The following is a 17,195-nucleotide window of genomic DNA, read 5'->3' on the forward strand; positions in this document are numbered from 1 at the left end:
AAAAAAAAATTATGCAACGCATGGTCTGCAATATACAGCCTGATATAGCGACAGAAACAAATTAAATACAGAAGCTGTTGACACACCACTTAAGTGAGAAAACAAAAACAAAACGTGATACGGGAAATAAAGTGCATGGGAGTGGACACACTAGATTGTTCTTTGAAAGAGCGGTTGTTAAACAGGGAAATTCTTCAGGCCATTGAATCTATGTTGTGCGGGTTTATGACATACTTAAAAATAAAACAAGACAGATTTCCAAGAATAACTTCACCTTTTGGGTTGACCTTGTTTAAGGCTCAGCAGCATGATGAACATTGATTAATTTGGTTGATTGGCAGGCGAGGCAGGCTGGTATATGGCACTTGGCTTTTTAAAAAAATTCACAAGGGTTAATGACTAGCCCAGCATTTATTGCTCATCCCTAATTGCCCAGGTGGTCAGTTAAGAGTCATACACATTGCTGCAGGTCTGGAGTCATATGAGGCCAGATCAGATAAAGCCAGTTTCCTTCCCTAAAATGAATTAGCTCACTTGGTAGGTTTCTCCTGATGATGAACAATGCATTCATGGTCAGCATTAAAAGACTCTTAATTTCAGGTTTTTATTGAATTCAAATTCTACCATCTGCCATGGTGGGATCTGAACACAGCCCACACTCCCTCTCAGAACATGAGTGGGTCTCTAGATCAACAATTCAGTGACCACACCATGGAGGCTGTCACTTTGATTCGGAGTACTTACCTGAATTGCACGTAAAGTGTACAGTCACCAAATTGGCAATTCAAGATAGGTCAATAGTTCAGAAGGCTGGCTCGTCCGATTGGCTTGTCCAACAAGACAGCAGCCAGTTAAAACAGTGGAAGCAGACCAGCAATTATATACTAGGCTGAGGCCCTTCAAAAGTAAGAATATACTGCTCTTGACCACACAAAAGAAAGTTATAGAACAGAAAATGTTGCTGGTTTCATTCGTTGGCACTGCTTCCTACCAGTTGCTGCTTTAAAGGACGACCATGTAGATCCTCAATAGCCTGTTTGCACATCACAAAATTCCAAATTTACATTTATCATTTTACAAACCTGAGAGCAGATTGATCTTCTAAAGGCAGTACAACATGGACCAGAGGTTAAAAATCAGGCTCTCCTGCCAGGTGAGGAAGACTTTTTTCCTCCATGCAACCACCATCCCCCCAACCCCTAAAAAAGAAATCTGAAGATCAAACACAACGATGTCAGGTTCCAAATGACTACAAAGGTGATTTTTCCAAGTATCAAAAGAGAACAAGATGCCCTAGAAGTGATACAATGCACTTCAATTAAAGACAGTTAAAGTGACATGAAAAAACCTGTTGTCGATTTGATTAAAAAATTAGAATGCCTGTGATACACTGTCAGTTAATCCAAGATCATTGTATATTGGTCATGTCAGAGAAGTACGTACTGATTTGCAGCGCAATACTATGGGAAGTGCTGTTCAAACCTCATGAGTTAAAATTTACAAAAGACTATTTGCTCCTCAAGGATACAGACAAGTAGCAGCAAACGTTTAAAGTTGCCCCTTTCAACCACATTTTGCACATCAGACTGTGGGACATGATTACCTAGTAACTAGGCAGCCAACAGGAAATCTAAAGCAGCCAACTCACCACCTTTGGAAGGCAGGCAAGGCAACTAATCACCCTTTTTAAAAAAAAAAAATGGATGTCACATCTTAAACCAGTGCCACCATGTGAAAAGGGATGTGGCACAAGTCACAGCCTTTCTTCATTGACCTATTCTGTTGCACTTGGTGTATCGTCAAGTGGAAATACACTTTTAACGTTCAATCTCTGACAAGGGAATATTGTGGGGATTTTTAAATGCAGACTGGGGAAGGGGTTAAAATAATCATCCTTGTGAAACATCTTGTAGTCATGTAATATAGAAAAGCAAACAATGGATTGGAGAAAAAACAGAACCCGTTAACCTCATGTTGTATAATGGATAGCGTCTAATTTTAAAACACATTTACTTCAAAGGCTCAGATGTTCCGAATGTTAACAATATACCAATTCAAGCATACTGCAGGTTACATCCAATTCTGGTCCACAGATTTTTTTTAAAAATCTGATTATGAATAGAAAATTATACCTATCCTTCTCCAATCATACTTAGATGCAAAAATCTTTGCACCAGCTCCAAGTGCAACTTCATACAAGGTAGGTCTTCAACTACAGATATCAAAAATAATGCTAAAAATATTTAATATTTCTCAAGCTTTCTAAATTGCTTTCATTTTAATGAATAAGAATGAAATGGAAAGGGGAATAAGAAGTTTGATCTTAATTTCAACAGTTGAACATTGCCAGGCTCAACAGCCAGTCAGAAATACTCTGAAGCACTCCAGTACACAATCTGACATAGCACGCTGGACAACTGCAGTGATGGAAGCTTGACAAACTCCGTGATGCTGCTTGGCCTGCCGTGTTCTTTCAGCTCTACACCGTCTTCTCTCATCAGTAAAGCCATTCCTTTTATCTTGTCCCAAAAAAAGTATAACTGGTAATTCTATTAAGAAACAAAAGCTCCTATGAGAAATCTTTCAGATACTGGCACAACATAGAATAAACAGGTGCAGGAATAGGCCATTCAGACCTCAAGATCATGGTTGATTCTTTTATACCAGCTCCTCATAACCCTCAATTCCTTAATACTAAAGTGACTCATTTCCTCTTCAAATATTTTGTGATCTAGCCTCCACAACTCAGAGTAAAGAATTCCAGAGACTGATTACCCTCAAGAAATTCCTTCACAATTCAATTTTAAAATGATTGTCCCTTATTAGAAAGTCACATAGCACTCTAACATTCCCAACTGACATTCCCTAACGAATAGAAACAGCTTTAGCATTACCCTGTCAAGTCCGCTCAGAATCATGTATGTTGTTCCATTAAGATTGTCTCCTCATTCCTATAAATATTATTAAGACTGCAGCGAACAAACATTCAACCTGTTTGGATGGTCTTCTTGATACAATCTCTTCACTCCAAAAATTGAGCCTCCCAATCTTTTTTCAAATGTGTCCAGTACTAATACTTTAAGTGAAAGGGTCCAAACCAATACACTATACCCCAGGTATGGCCTCATCATAATATAGTTTGCGTTGACTCTTCCTGCCAACGTGCATGACCACATCTTCCTCCATTAAACTCCATCCGCCAAGTTCTCAACCTACATCCCAATACAAATTTCTTACCTTCATTACAATATGCCCTCCAGTCAAGATGGCTGTGGACTAAAACACTCCAAAATGGAGCTCCTCCGCTCTTTGTTTATTTTTCACTATTAATTTTTCCTCCCATTTTTGGCTGTGTACTCCCTGGAGGTAAAAAGGGGGTGGGGGCAGGGGCTAGAGGCATGAAGTGGACTGGGGACAGCCAGCAGACTGTAGGCTCGCACACAGTGGGAACCAATGTTGGTTTGGGGACCACTGCATGCAGTCAGCAGCTGCTAGGCCAGTCAGACCACATGTGGAAGACACCCGCAGCTGATCTACTGTGGGCCCTCCACAGAAAAGCTGTAATACCCAACTTTATTTCTCATTCCTACTATGCAACTGGTGCAATGATAAACATTTTTCATTTCTTTTATTTCTGTATTTTGCACCAAAAGATCTGTAACTAAGTACTTTGCACCTAACATGGCACCATATGGTGCAATATTGTAAACTTTTCACCATATTCAGAACACATGACATTCCAGGATATGCTACGTATTTGTGAATAGTCAGCAAATTCAGATAAAAAGTTACATTCTGCCTCCAAGTCATTAATACAGGTTGTAAATAATTGAATCCAAGGCGAATTTTGGTAGCACTCTAATTACACAGCCTTTCTAACCTGAACAAGTTCCATCAATTCCAACTCAGCCATGTGTTATTCAATCCTCAATCCATAGTAATACATCACCTATAAAGTCAGTCAGCTCCAATCCTGGGCAATAACTTTTTGTGAGCAATTAAAAGCCCTTCTGAAAATATAAATGCATTACATTCACTGATATCCTTTAAATCAACTCTGCTTGTTCTATTCACAAAGGGCAGATCCAATCATTTAAAAAAATTCCTTTCCAAAATCATGTTGATAGTTTGATGATGTTATGCTTTTATAAGTATCCTGCTATTTCTTTCTTAATGGACTCTAGCATTTTGCCAACACCACATCAGGCTAACTGACCTATAGCTTCCTGCTTTTTGGCTCCCTCACTCCTTGGACAGGACCATCACACTAGTAACTTTCCAAACCACTGAAACCCTCCCAGAATCCTGAGTTCTGTAATACTTTGACCAATGCCTCCACTATTCCAACAGCCATTTTCTTCAAAATCCTGGGATGCAGTCCATCAAGACACGGCAATACATCTGCGTGTATTCCCAAATTTTACCAAGTACTTGTCTTCACGTTCAAGGCTGTTACAAGACCATTAGCAACTTATATTTCAGATCATTACTGTCCTCTAATGTGAGGAGTGATGCAAAATATTGGTTAGTTTATCTGCTATTCTCCTATTTCGCATTACTAATTCCAGCTGCATCATTTATGGGTCTCAATACCCATTTATAAAAGGGGAAGTAAAATATGTACCTCTAGAAACTATTCCTGCTTATTTTTAAGCAGTTTCCCAACAAACTTCTGTATTTTGTACAGCAAAATAAAGTAGGTATTGCAACAAATCCCAAGGACAGCCCACAGCCTAGCAACACCAAAAGAAAAGCAGACATGGTGCTTGTATGACTTTTATTCATATGTACAAAACAAGGATTAGGGTTGGCTATAAAAACTTGAGGGCTGTAAGTTAGGTAAATGTCATTTTTACCAGTGACCGGCTTCACATGGATTAGGCAGTACAAAAACCCCTCTGACCTTCATGTAACGCAGTGTTAGGGTAGGATGCCTCCAAATATCAGACAGGGCCTTGATTTATGGCTCAGGATTGGAATATTCTACTCACTCTAACATCCCTTACCAAGAATTCTACACTGGAGTTTTTTTTTTGGAGAGTGGGTTGCAAGTCACCGTTGGACTTATCTTCTCGTGTCTCACAGCCGAAGGAACTATGTTGTTTGGTGCATTCCACTGATCCACCTAAAAAAAACACACAAGTTTCCTACCTTTAAAATAGACCAGCTAATTTTACTCCAACCCAAAACTGCCAGCATACCGCAGAGCCAAAAAACAGTGCAGAACTCTGCCAGGTCAGGTACCCCTCCGCCTTACAGACCACCTTCTTCCAGACCCTGTTTTGCTTCAGCTCCAAGAATTATATAGGATAATCAAAAACAGTACGCAATTTAATCATACACGTATGGGCACATTCTTGCCAGGTTGATCACTGAATCTGATGCTAGTTAAAAATAAAACCTTTTTTTGACCAAACAGCAAAATTATGAAATAAGCACGCAAAACAGATCAAAAGCATCTCACTCCCATCAGAAATCTGGAGTCCATCAATCAGATTAGATTAGATGCGATTCCCTACAGAGTGGAAACAAGCCCTTTTGGCCCAACAAGTCCACACTCTCCAAGCCCTCTCCAGCTTAAAAATATCCTTCCTGTAACTGGGTGACCGGAACAGGACACAGTACACCAGAAGAGGCCTCATGTCCAGTGCATCCTCAACATTATATTATAGCAAACTTCTCAGAATACTGGTCTAAACAGTTGCAACCTAATGTGGCTCACGTTCAGCGCCCAAGGATAGCATCCCTGCCAGCTCTGTGTACGTATCCTCTATCTAAGGGATGTCATATTTATCCATCTTTGAAGATGCAGTTTACCATTTGTTTAAAATCCTCACAAAAGCAATCTGACCATTGGGCTTCAAAATAAATAAATAAAATCAGTATGACCAGTGGTGCTCATTCCTTTAATTTCCAGCCTTCCAGTTTCTGCTTTTACATTTTCATGCAAGATAAACGGCACTGGGCACACCTTGTAGAATCATGGAATTGCTTCCTGGTCAATATGCAAGGTGGCTTTGGCTCCTCTGATACTCCCTAGAATTTCCTGGAAGACTTCTAGGTATTGAATGAGGATATCACTCAGAAAGCCATTTTATAACGGAAAGATGTTAAGCCAATCTAGGTGAATCGTTCTCAACCAATTTCACACCATCAAGCTTGGGCCAAGCTATTAGCATAAAATCAGGTAGTAAATGAAGCAGCTGCTTCAGATTGGAGACCGGAACTGATATTGTAGCTTTATACTGGAGAACCCATTGCAGATTATGTTTTCAGTCTAGCCGAGCTTAAGGGTTAGACAGTCAGAATGAATTCTGTTAAAGACTGGTGCTACAATCACAAACAGCCACACCAGGAAATAGACCTCCATCAGAACTGCGTGGCCACTTAACAACATTTAACTTCATTAGCTTGAATTTGAACGTTGCTATGCAAGTTAACTGTTTTTAAAATGACATGTACGTGGACTTTTGCAGGGTATGAACTCTGCTGGATACAGATCTAAGAGTTCTCTCAGCTTAGGTCAACATTGAACAGTATAGCACAGTACAGGCCCCTCAGCCCAGAATGTTGTGCCGAATATTGGCCTAGTGGGACTCTTGTTGATTCAAGTCTACATACCAACAACAACTACAATGGCTGGCCAGCAAGGATCCCGGGAGGAACTTTTAACTGTTTGGCCAAGGCTTGACTGTGTTTTGGGCTGACCTAGAGTCCCTATGGTTAGGATATGTCCAGAGTAAAGCTATGCAATTGTGCACTCAAGTGCTGCTTTAACCTCAATCAAATGGTCAAAGTGTCCACTTTTACTGGAACACCCTGTAAATGACACACTCCACTTGCCGCATTTTCCAAAGATAAAACTATTTGTAGTGTCTCTTTGAAGACATGTCGAGTTTCAGCTAGGAGACATTTTTGTTTTTGCATTGTTACACCCACACAGACTGTCTCTAAGCAACTCATTAAGGCTTAATACAAAAAGAGACAAGCTTCTGCCAGTCATTTAAACCTAGTCAAAAATCTCAATACGGATTCCGCTGGCTCTTGAATTGTGATAACATTTCAGCATTAGTGGGGGCTTGGAGTTGCACATATTCCTTAACTATGTCCTTCAATTCGTGAAAGGTTTTAGTATCTGGTTTTACGACTGATGTGTTCACCTTGGCATCTAGCAGCTCCATTGAGTTTTACATTTGAACAGAGAGCAAAAGTGATTTTATTGCAAAACCAACAGACAGACATCCCGCCCAAACACTACATGAGAAAACAAACTGTTAAACTGCTCAACCGTGAAGTGCAAATAAAAGAACTTGGGCTAAATAAGTCAAGACAAGAATCGCAGGAAACATGCAACCAGCAACATCATTTGATATTTATAAATAGGGACGAGCAGCTTGTCAAATCTCATTAGATTTCAAATGAGACTTCATTCGAGTTTCAAAAAGTAAATGTGAACAAAATGTCATCTATTTATCAGGAATTACCATAATTGTTTGGATGACAAGAATTTCCCCTAGTGAAGTATGTATTACCACCTAGCTCAGTCAGCTTTCATCACCCAAGTAGCCATTATTCACTTCCAAATCCAGCCAGAAAAACGTTAACAGCCTATTGGCTTAGGGGGAGCATGCCCAGTCCAGCCACAGGTGGACATTTCAGCTGGAAGTGAGGGAAATAAAGAAAAATGGGAAGGTTTGGGCCAAAGCAATCATGCTTTGGGATTTTGATGGGGGTTTGCTCTGGATTGGCACAGGTTCAGGCCCCCTGTTGAATTCAGGACAGATACAAGGCTGAAACATTGGAGAGCCAATGACAGGACTTCAAGCTCCAGAGCAGCAGCAGACTTCAATAAATGCCACGCTTTTAGTGAGCGAGCGCGAGTGCGAGAGAGAGCATGGCCACACTCTATTCAGGTCGGTGGGAGAGCATGTTGCACTGTCTGAAGCATTATGGCTAGCTGCTGGGTGCCCACCTCGAAAGTAGTCAGTGACATCGATATTGTGTTATGAAATGGGAGGCTGACAGAAATTTCCTGCTAGTCAATCTCTAGACACGAGCTTTAACAAGTGGATGGACAGCTCTACTGGACACACACACCAAGAACAGAATCAGGGCACCAAATTGTGAATTAGCATCTGCATTTTTGGAACCAAAGTCATGTTATTCCCAACCTCAACACAGCCTGAAATACTTCCCAAATCAACCATATTTTAATCACCTCAGGAGAAAGACAATATTAAGTTTCCCTTCTAAGGAGCCATGCAATCATATTGCGTGCCAATGGCTCCCAGTCAAGACAAGCTAGCTCAGTCTAGACCGGGGATAAAGTATTGCTCCATGTTGTATATTGCCCAGCTACACCTGGATAAACTCAGCTATTCGGGAATTCTAACATGGGTCCTCCTCAAATCTGTGTTCAAGAAAATTCTGTGCATTTTAACATTTGTATGAGCTCATCTTAGTCATTTTTCCACTTTTCTTTCCTTCAGTGTTGAAGGCCTTATGAGATATGTAAGCCATTTAAAATGGGAGCATTCCATGACATTTTAATGTATAAAACGACAGGAACAAGTCTTTGCTACGGCCGAGTCCCAAAGTGCAAATGCACCAAAACAGAGTCAAGACTTTCCTCTGTAAAACTGAGAACTCTGAAATGGACCAGATTTCTATCTGAAATCACTCATTCACTATACAGTTGCCATACTAAAATGTTAGTTCAGGAAACACTACCAAACATCTGTGCTCCAGGCCAGACGCTGGCTAACACCGATGAGTTAGGAGTGTGGAACACAAGCAAACATTCTCACTGTTTCAGTAAACGCTCTTTTGGGTAGATAGTCTGGGCAAAGGCTTTGTCTCCTTCACATGCATGAGTGGCTACACCTCCCTGACTCAAGTGACCAGTACGTTCACTGTCCATCATTCTTCCTGTTTCTCTTGTTCATTAAAACAACCCATCAACAAAAACAGAATGCAGCACACAGTATCTGAACGTGCGTGAGCCAATAATTTCATGGCAACTGTGACCTTCCAGCCTGCCAGAGGTTTCAGCCATCTCCCGGGCAACAAATTAAAACAAGGTCAAAATATAATCCATCCACCCTGAAAAGTTGTCCAAAGTGATTCAGGACCATTGTCTCAGATTATTTTTTGTTCCCTCCGGTATTGGAAGCCAAACAAAAAGTGCCCTCCATCATTTCAGATTGGACAGCCATTCCAACCCACAATATTGAACAATTAATACCATACATCTCAATTTCTCTGCTCTCCTCATCCAGTCCAATCCTCTGCATTTGAAACACTTCTTTCTCTCAGGTCCATTGCTAATAAAGTCAAATCTGCTTGCAAGGGCAAGCCATTTCTCTGGCGGATTGGACTTTTACTGGCGGAAGCTGAAAGCTAATTGTTACTTCCTTTCTTTTCTCCTGGACAAGTGATTCTGGCTTCAAAATATATATTCACATGACACAGAACTGACCCATGATCCAATCTACTCAATCTTTCCTACTCAGCCTCCCACCTCATAAGCCCTTAAATCAACAGTTGAAAGAGTTAAGTTAAAGCAAAAAGTAGGGCATTCATTCCTTCTTGGTTGGCATACATTTCATAGTATCATTGTGTCCCTGCTCCACATTCATATCTACCCCTCATACCAATCAACTTCCTTATTCAAAGGGCTTATTCAAGTCTGCTTTAAAATGAGCATTAATAATTCGACCCCACCTCTTGAACCTGTGTCTCCTCTCCACCAATCTTCTCCCCTATCCATCTTCGGTCTGCCTCCTCCTATTTATTTCAGAACCCTCTTCCCCTCCCCCATTTCTGAAGGAGGGTCTAGGCTTGAAACATCAGCTTTCCTGCTCCTAAAATGCTGCTTGGCCTACTGCGTTCATACAGCTCCACACCTTGTTATCGAAGATTAAAAACTTCACTTGTCTTAAATGGGAGGCCCTTTATTTTTAAAACATCCCCTGGTTCTGTCTCCTCTTTCAAAGCTTCTACAAACTGAGAAATGGCAGTTCCCCACAGTACTATAACATTTTAAATGCTTTTCTGCCGATATTTAAAGTTAAAGTAAAAGGATGATGCTTTGCTCAGTGGGGAGCACTGCTGCCTCACTCCTTGGGTAACTGTGTTAAGTTTGCACATTCTCCCAGTGTCTGTGTGGGTTTCCTCCAGATCCTCCTGTTTCCATTCCACACTCCAAACTGGTGTAGGTTAGGTGGATTGGCCATGAGAAATGCAGGGTTACAGAGGCAGGGTAGGGGAGGTGTCTGGGTGTGATGCTTCTCAGAGGGTCAGTGTGGACTCAAATAGGCCACTTCCACACTGTAGGGGGTTTGTGAATCTAAAGCATCCTTTCCAGCATTCAGCTTGTCAATTTCCCTCAGAATCTTGTGTATTTTGGGGGAAAAAAAAAATCACTTCTTTCACATACATGGGTCCAGCCTGTCCAGTTTATTTTTAAACCCTCAGCATCTCCACTGAACACCCCCACCCCGACCTCATCCCAGGTATCAGACAGGTGAGACTTCTCCAGATTGCCTCTGGCCTAAAAAAACCCCATTCTTAGTGAGACGATAAAATAAAAAAAATGTACAGAGCATTGGTGAAACCACATGGTAGGAATGTTTTATTGCATTAATATTCCATTGCCCTTGTAACAAACATTCAAAGCCTTCCAAATCAGTTGTTGTACCTGTCTACTACTACTACTACTACTACTGAGATACACACCAGGACACCCCCTATGCCATGGTTCTTCCAGCTCACTATTTAAATAATATGCCACTTTTCTATTCTTCTGAACAATGCAGACAAGTTTGCATTTTGTTCCACCTATCAGTGTTTTTGTCACACCAACTCCATTTGTATCCTGCCTCACTTGACCGTTATTCCTCACTATCCTGACCACTTTTCCCCCCTCCCTTGACCAATCTCTTGCTAGCTTTTCTTGACCTTACCAATGTTCTGCATTTCAAAGCCAAAACCATTTATTCTTCACTATGAATGTCTTACGTATACTTTCGTTCCCAACCACGATAGTGCAAGAGCTTCCTGAACCAACCACCACCACATTGTCTACGAACCTGTACACACAGAGCGAGGTGTTAACAGACAACTTACACAAATCACCAAATTAAAAAATATTCCTAGCTGATGGGCACTCATACCAGACAGGTCAGATCCTAGAGTGAAATCTAGTTTGACATATGGTTTAAAAAAAGTTAGGTTCTTGCAGTTGATTACTGTAATGGTTAATTAGCTCTAATAGAGACAGCTGGTTTGTAATGCAGGGTAACACCAGTGAGGGTCTATTTCCATGCTGGCTGAATCATAAAAACGTTCTTACTTCTCAGCCTCTTTTCCCTCATTTCACAACTCTCCCACCTAATTCCGCCTGGAGGGGTGGTCATCCTCCGGTTCAACTATCACTTAGCACCTCTCTCTCTCTCACAGGTTTTTTGGCATCTGGGATTATGGCAATTTTAGTGGCTAACATCTCAAAGTTACAAATGATCTTCAATCAAAAAAATAATAATTACACAACAGTAAGCAAAGCTGTGTGAAATGTCTGAAACTAACAGAGCAACTCATTTCCCCAAATACTCTCCATTAAAGATACTCAAACCCAAAGAAAGATATTAGACCAGAGAATTTCTTTTCCTGAAATTAACTGCCTCTGGCCAGGTCACTTCTCATATTAGATGACCTTTTCCAATTCTGAACGAACCCAAGAGAAGCTTCAGGAAAACAAGACGATGACTTCCAATTTAACTTTTGGGAGCGAGATGGGAGAGAGACTGAGACACAGCAATGGAGTCCCCTGAACCAAAACCTAATTCACTTGCTAAGAGCAATCTGTTCCCCTTCTGAACTGAACTCCTGATTCCTCTGAACAGAAGTCAAATCTAAACTATTGGCACCTAGTCACCAGGTTTTCTCCGCCTGAGACTAATTCAGCAGTATAGCCATCCCTTCCGCTAACAGCACAGGTGTTGTTACACACTTGGCTGAATCACATGTCTTCTGGGAAATTGTGCACTTGGGGCACTGCTCCAAATGACTTCTTGGCCTCTAAAACAAAATTATCCTCTCAGACTAGAATTCAAAGTCAGGCAATCAAATCCAAATAGAAATGGTATTTTATGCACATTTAACACAATGTTGCTATGGTACTGACACATGCCTGCCTTTTAGGGAAGAGGGGAAAAAGTCAAATGTTCCTTATTCTAGTCCTTGTACCTCTTTCCCAGTCAAATAACGATCAAAACTGCCATTTCTTACTTCCACTTTGGTCAAGCTGGAAAATTTTGAACTCTGCTCCCAATTCCAACACTTCCCACACTTTGATCCTGGTTCCAGCTCTTACTCTTCCTATGCTGTCAAGTCTTCATTTCTGTTGATATGGCTATCAACTAATACATAACTATAAAACATAAGACCTCAAAAAACTACTTAATTACACTTCCTCATATCAGACTTCCCATAAAGATTCAATCCCATTGGGCTGTTAGAGATAACGCCAAAATTAAATACTTGATCTTTTACTTGACAAGTGTTTCCACAACAGACAGATTCCTCACTGCATTATCTCTCCACCTGCACCGTCCCTACCAGCCCCCCACCCCTCCCAAATGCTGTTGATAAATCAGATAGAGTGGATGGGCATCTTTCGCTCTCCCTATTCCTCCTTACTCCCAGAATTGCAGTATAGGTAGTTCTGCTTTACCATGTGTTTCATTAACACAAAGTGGCTGTAACATGAATAGGAAACGCTGTTTGGATAATGGGAACCTTCTGCTGTATAGGTGTAGCGATCTTCTAGCATTTTTTCAGTGACATGATTTTCTACAGCGCAAGGTAACACAAGAATGCAACTATCATGTTTTAGGAGAACTACTTGTAAAACAGTTCACTTTTCTTCCTGCAGTGGAAGATGACAGCAATTAGATCATCCTTTGATCCACCATATGCCACTAAGTGGACCTTCTACTCCTCCCTCTCTTCACACTCTGAAGAGAGCATTCATTCTGCAACATCCTGGATCACTCCTAAGTCAAACCCCAGAAATGCCTCCCTCTCCTCTGGCATTTCCCATTCAAGTACACGAGGAGACGCGGCCACTGCTGATACCAGGCCACAATCTGAACAGAAAAAGGTATAAGCCAACTATATACAGGAAAGCAGAAGAATCAACTTGCATTGAATTCAGCATGGTTTCCTCTACAATGGAGAGCCAAATTCAGCTTGGCTGACTGCTTCATGGAACACCTCTGTTCAGTCTGCAAGACCCAAAGCTTTACCACCTCGGCATTAATTCTCCACTCCCCCTGCTATAGCTGCCACTGGACAGCAAGGCCAGAATATTCCGACAAAGTTCAAATACAAGCTTGAGCAACAGGCTATTCCCAAACACAAGTTATAACTGCACAATTTCAGATCACATCCTCCACATTTTAATCCCACCTGCTGGGATTCATTTCTCTTCATGCGTTCAGGCAGCTATCCCACTATTCTCACCTCATTACTCTGCTCACCAAGATGAATTGCTCAGTCATTTAACTTTTCATTCTTCCTCCTCCTCCAGCTAGTCACTTGCTAAAAACCCATCCTGCTTCAATCTTCACATTGTTCTGATGACAATTTATTTGCCTGAAATCATTACTGTTCCTCTCCGTAGAAATTTACAGAATGAATATTTCTTGAAAGACGACATACATATTTTTTGATCTATTGCTTCCAGTCCATAAAGTCACAAGACGTAGGAGCACAGGAAGGCTGTTCAGCCCATTGAGTCGGCTCTACCATTCTGGCTGATCTGGCAATCAACTCCGCTTTCATGCATTTTCCCTATAATTCTTGACTTTGTTACCAATTGAACATACTTAAATGGCATGGGCTCAAAACCCTCTGCAGGAACGAATTCCATGGATTCACCATTTTCGTCTATCTTACATGTGTGACACCTTATTCTCAGATTACAGCTACTGGTCATAGGCTGTTCCCAGTGGGACAGCCTTTCTGCATCTACCTTGTCAAGTGCTCCAAGAATCTTGTACATTTCAATAAAGGTTCTCTCTCATTCTTCAAAAATTCTAAAAAGACTACAGGTCCAATCTACTCAACATCTCAAAAGAGTCCTTCCTATCTCAGTGTCAACCTTTGCATGGTCTCCAATGCCAGGATCTCTTCCTTGGAAAAGGGGTCCCAAAAAAAAAAAAAAACAAACAAGCAACAGTATACCAGTTGTGGTCTGACAAGTATCTTGGATAGTTTTAGCAACATCCTCTCTACTTTCAAAATCCACTCCTTTTGAAATAAATACCAGCATTCCATTTGCCTTTCCCATTACCTGCTGAATTAAGATGCTAGCTTTAGCGAATCATGAATGAGGACTAAGTCTGTCTGTTCCATAACTTTCTGCAATCTTTCTCCCTTTGAAACTGAATTCAGTTCGTCTCTTCTTCTTGCCAAATAACATCAACTTATATCACCACATTAAATTCCATTTGCCAAGTTGCTGCCCACTTGTTTAACTGGTCAGTATCCCTTTGCAAACAGTATCATCCTCACACTTGTCTTCCCACCTACTTGTGTGTCATCTGCAAACATGGGTATTGAACATTCATTTTTCTCAGTGATCATTAATATTTGCTGTAAAACAATGCCATCCCCAGCAATGATCCCTCTGATACTCTAGTAGGTACAGGTAGCCATCACGGCAACTGCTCCATTCCCTACCCAATAGTTAGCCAATTCTCTATCCATCAGAATGTACTCTCACTAAATTAGTCTAATATAAGATATCTTATCCAATGTCTCCAGTCAAATCCTGACCTAACTGTATAGTGATCTTAACACATCCAGATACCTAGTCATCTGTGCAAGTAGGCAGTCAGCAAGAACTGCAGGCACAAGGAATGTGCCAGACTGAGATTCAATAACTAGAGAATAAAGTCATAAATCACATGACACCAGGTTTAGCCCAACAGATTTATCTGAAATAAGCTTTTAGAGCAATGCTCCTTCAACAAGCTCTGAAAGCTTCCGATTGCAAATAAACCCATTGGAATATAACCTGGTGTCATGCGACTCCTGACTCTGTCCGCCCCAGTCCAACACCAGCATTTACATATCAGAAAGCAAGGTTGAAGGAAATTAGTATCTGTACGAAGGTTGTACTGGAGAAATTAACGGGCTGAAAGCTGGCCAAGTCACCAGGGTCTACTGCCTGCTCTATGGCTACAGCCCTGAAGGCTAAAAAAAGGTGGTTGCAACAGTAAAAGGTCAATGCACTGGGTCATGGTCTTTCAAAATGACATTGATTCTGGAGTCATTGCTGCAGATTGGAAGCTTTCAAATTATCAACCTACTATTTGACAAAATGGACAGAAAAAAACCAAACAGACTGAGCTTTACATTAGTAGTATGGAAAATGCTCAAGTCCACCAGAATGATGTGCTAGATGAATAAAAAAAAAGTGTTCCGATTGGGCGTTGTCAGCACAGAATGGAATTTGTGAATGAAAATTTTTTTTGGGTGGGGGGGGGAAATTAATAACAAAACTGATAAAGGGAGTTGATGGACACAGTACACGAAATGTCAAGTCACCAGATTCTTACCAGGCCATAGGGCTGCTCACAGAGAGAGACAACTGGTGGTGTTTTAACCAGACGGTCACCACACCTCAGGCGCAGGAAGATGCGCAGAAGGAACGTCTTCATGGTAACCTCGGCCAGCAACCCATACGTTTGGCTTCGCTGCATCGCAAACCAGCCATCCACCCAAGTGAGTGGATGTTGTATATTTGGATTATTAGAAAACTTTTGATGAGGTCCCCTACCAGTGGTTGGTAACATTAAAAGCACATGGGATGGAAGGCAAATATACTGGCATGCATGATGAGCTAGCAAATACTAAACAGTAGGAATAAACAAGTCATTCTCATGTTGGGAAGATTGTGACTAGTGGAGTAACACAAGGATCCACACTTGGATCCCAGTTGTTCACAATATAAAACTTAACACAGCAGGGGGAGCAGTGTGGAAAATGAGAGGCTATCAAGGTTCTTCAGAAAAAACAGGCTTGCAGTATTTCTTAAAGTGGGGAGTGGCTATAAGACACTGATGTGCAATTTACATCTGTCAAATATCAACTTGGCTTCATGTGACATCTTCCTGTCAGCATTAAAAAGGTGAGTTCAGACTGCAGAATCAAATGACAACATATCAGCAGAAGGAAAAAGGACACTACAGAAGTTATAGTGAAAACATCGTGAGGCAGAATAAAAGGAAAACGCCAAAACTTTGTTTCTGAATGGGTTAAAAAAGTGCCAGAAAATAAGCAGGGAGGGAAAGAAAAAGGAGCAGAGGGCACAAGAGGTAGCCTACACAGACATCCAGGCAAGATGCAGATACTCAGTTCCTAGTGCATGGTTTTCATTGTTCTTTTCACATTATGACAAACAGTGCAGGTAAAGACAACAAAAAGATGGAAGGCTGTGAAACAGGAGAAGAAATTAAAGAGAAAGGAGGTAGCATGAACAGTTTTAGCAGTCTTAAGTGAATAATGTACAGGTCTGAATAAAGGGGGCCACAGAGGTGAGATCAGGGGCCCTGGCAGTAACTTTCAAACCCTAGAAGCAGGGCATTCCAAACGGAACTCTATCAACAAGCACATTGGCTCCAAATCAATCTACCATCCTCTGAGAAAAAGAACAGGAAATGACATCACCAACACAGGGAGTGACATCAGCAACCTAAGGAAACCTAAACAGATAAATAGAAAGCAGGACATAACACCAGTGCTTTGGAGGCTCACTGATGTTACCTAGAATGGTGACGAAACGTCTGAAAACTAACCTTCCAGCTCAGCGAGCAAACTCACATCCAGAACTTTCAAATCCTCTCTGGCTACAGGTGAGGACTGAAGGACTGCTAACGTTGTCCTATTTAAAGCATTGGGATGGATCAAAATTACAGACGCTCAATCTAATCTGGATGGTGGGAAAGTCGTGTGCCTTAAATTCCTTCTAATAACAGATCTAACTTTGAACGATGCAGATTAACCAGGAATAGTCAGTCATGATTTTAGAGATTTCACAAGGCAAGTTTGATCAGTGACTTCCCCAAAACGGAGTTTTGAGGAGGGTAATATATTGATGTGGCTTGCATGGATCCTAGCAAGCCTTT

The 17,195-nt window shown here is 41.2% G+C and overlaps 1 protein-coding gene across 5 annotated transcripts in view; it reads right to left on the bottom strand.

The window, feature by feature from the left end:
- fmn2b (formin 2b) overlaps positions 1-17,195 on the bottom strand; it is a 479,083-nt gene that overhangs the window by 419,756 nt on the left and 42,132 nt on the right. The gene's annotated exons all lie outside the window — the stretch shown is intronic.

Source organism: Stegostoma tigrinum, chromosome 9, assembly GCF_030684315.1.
Source record: "Stegostoma tigrinum isolate sSteTig4 chromosome 9, sSteTig4.hap1, whole genome shotgun sequence".
Lineage (NCBI taxonomy): Eukaryota > Metazoa > Chordata > Chondrichthyes > Orectolobiformes > Stegostomatidae > Stegostoma > Stegostoma tigrinum.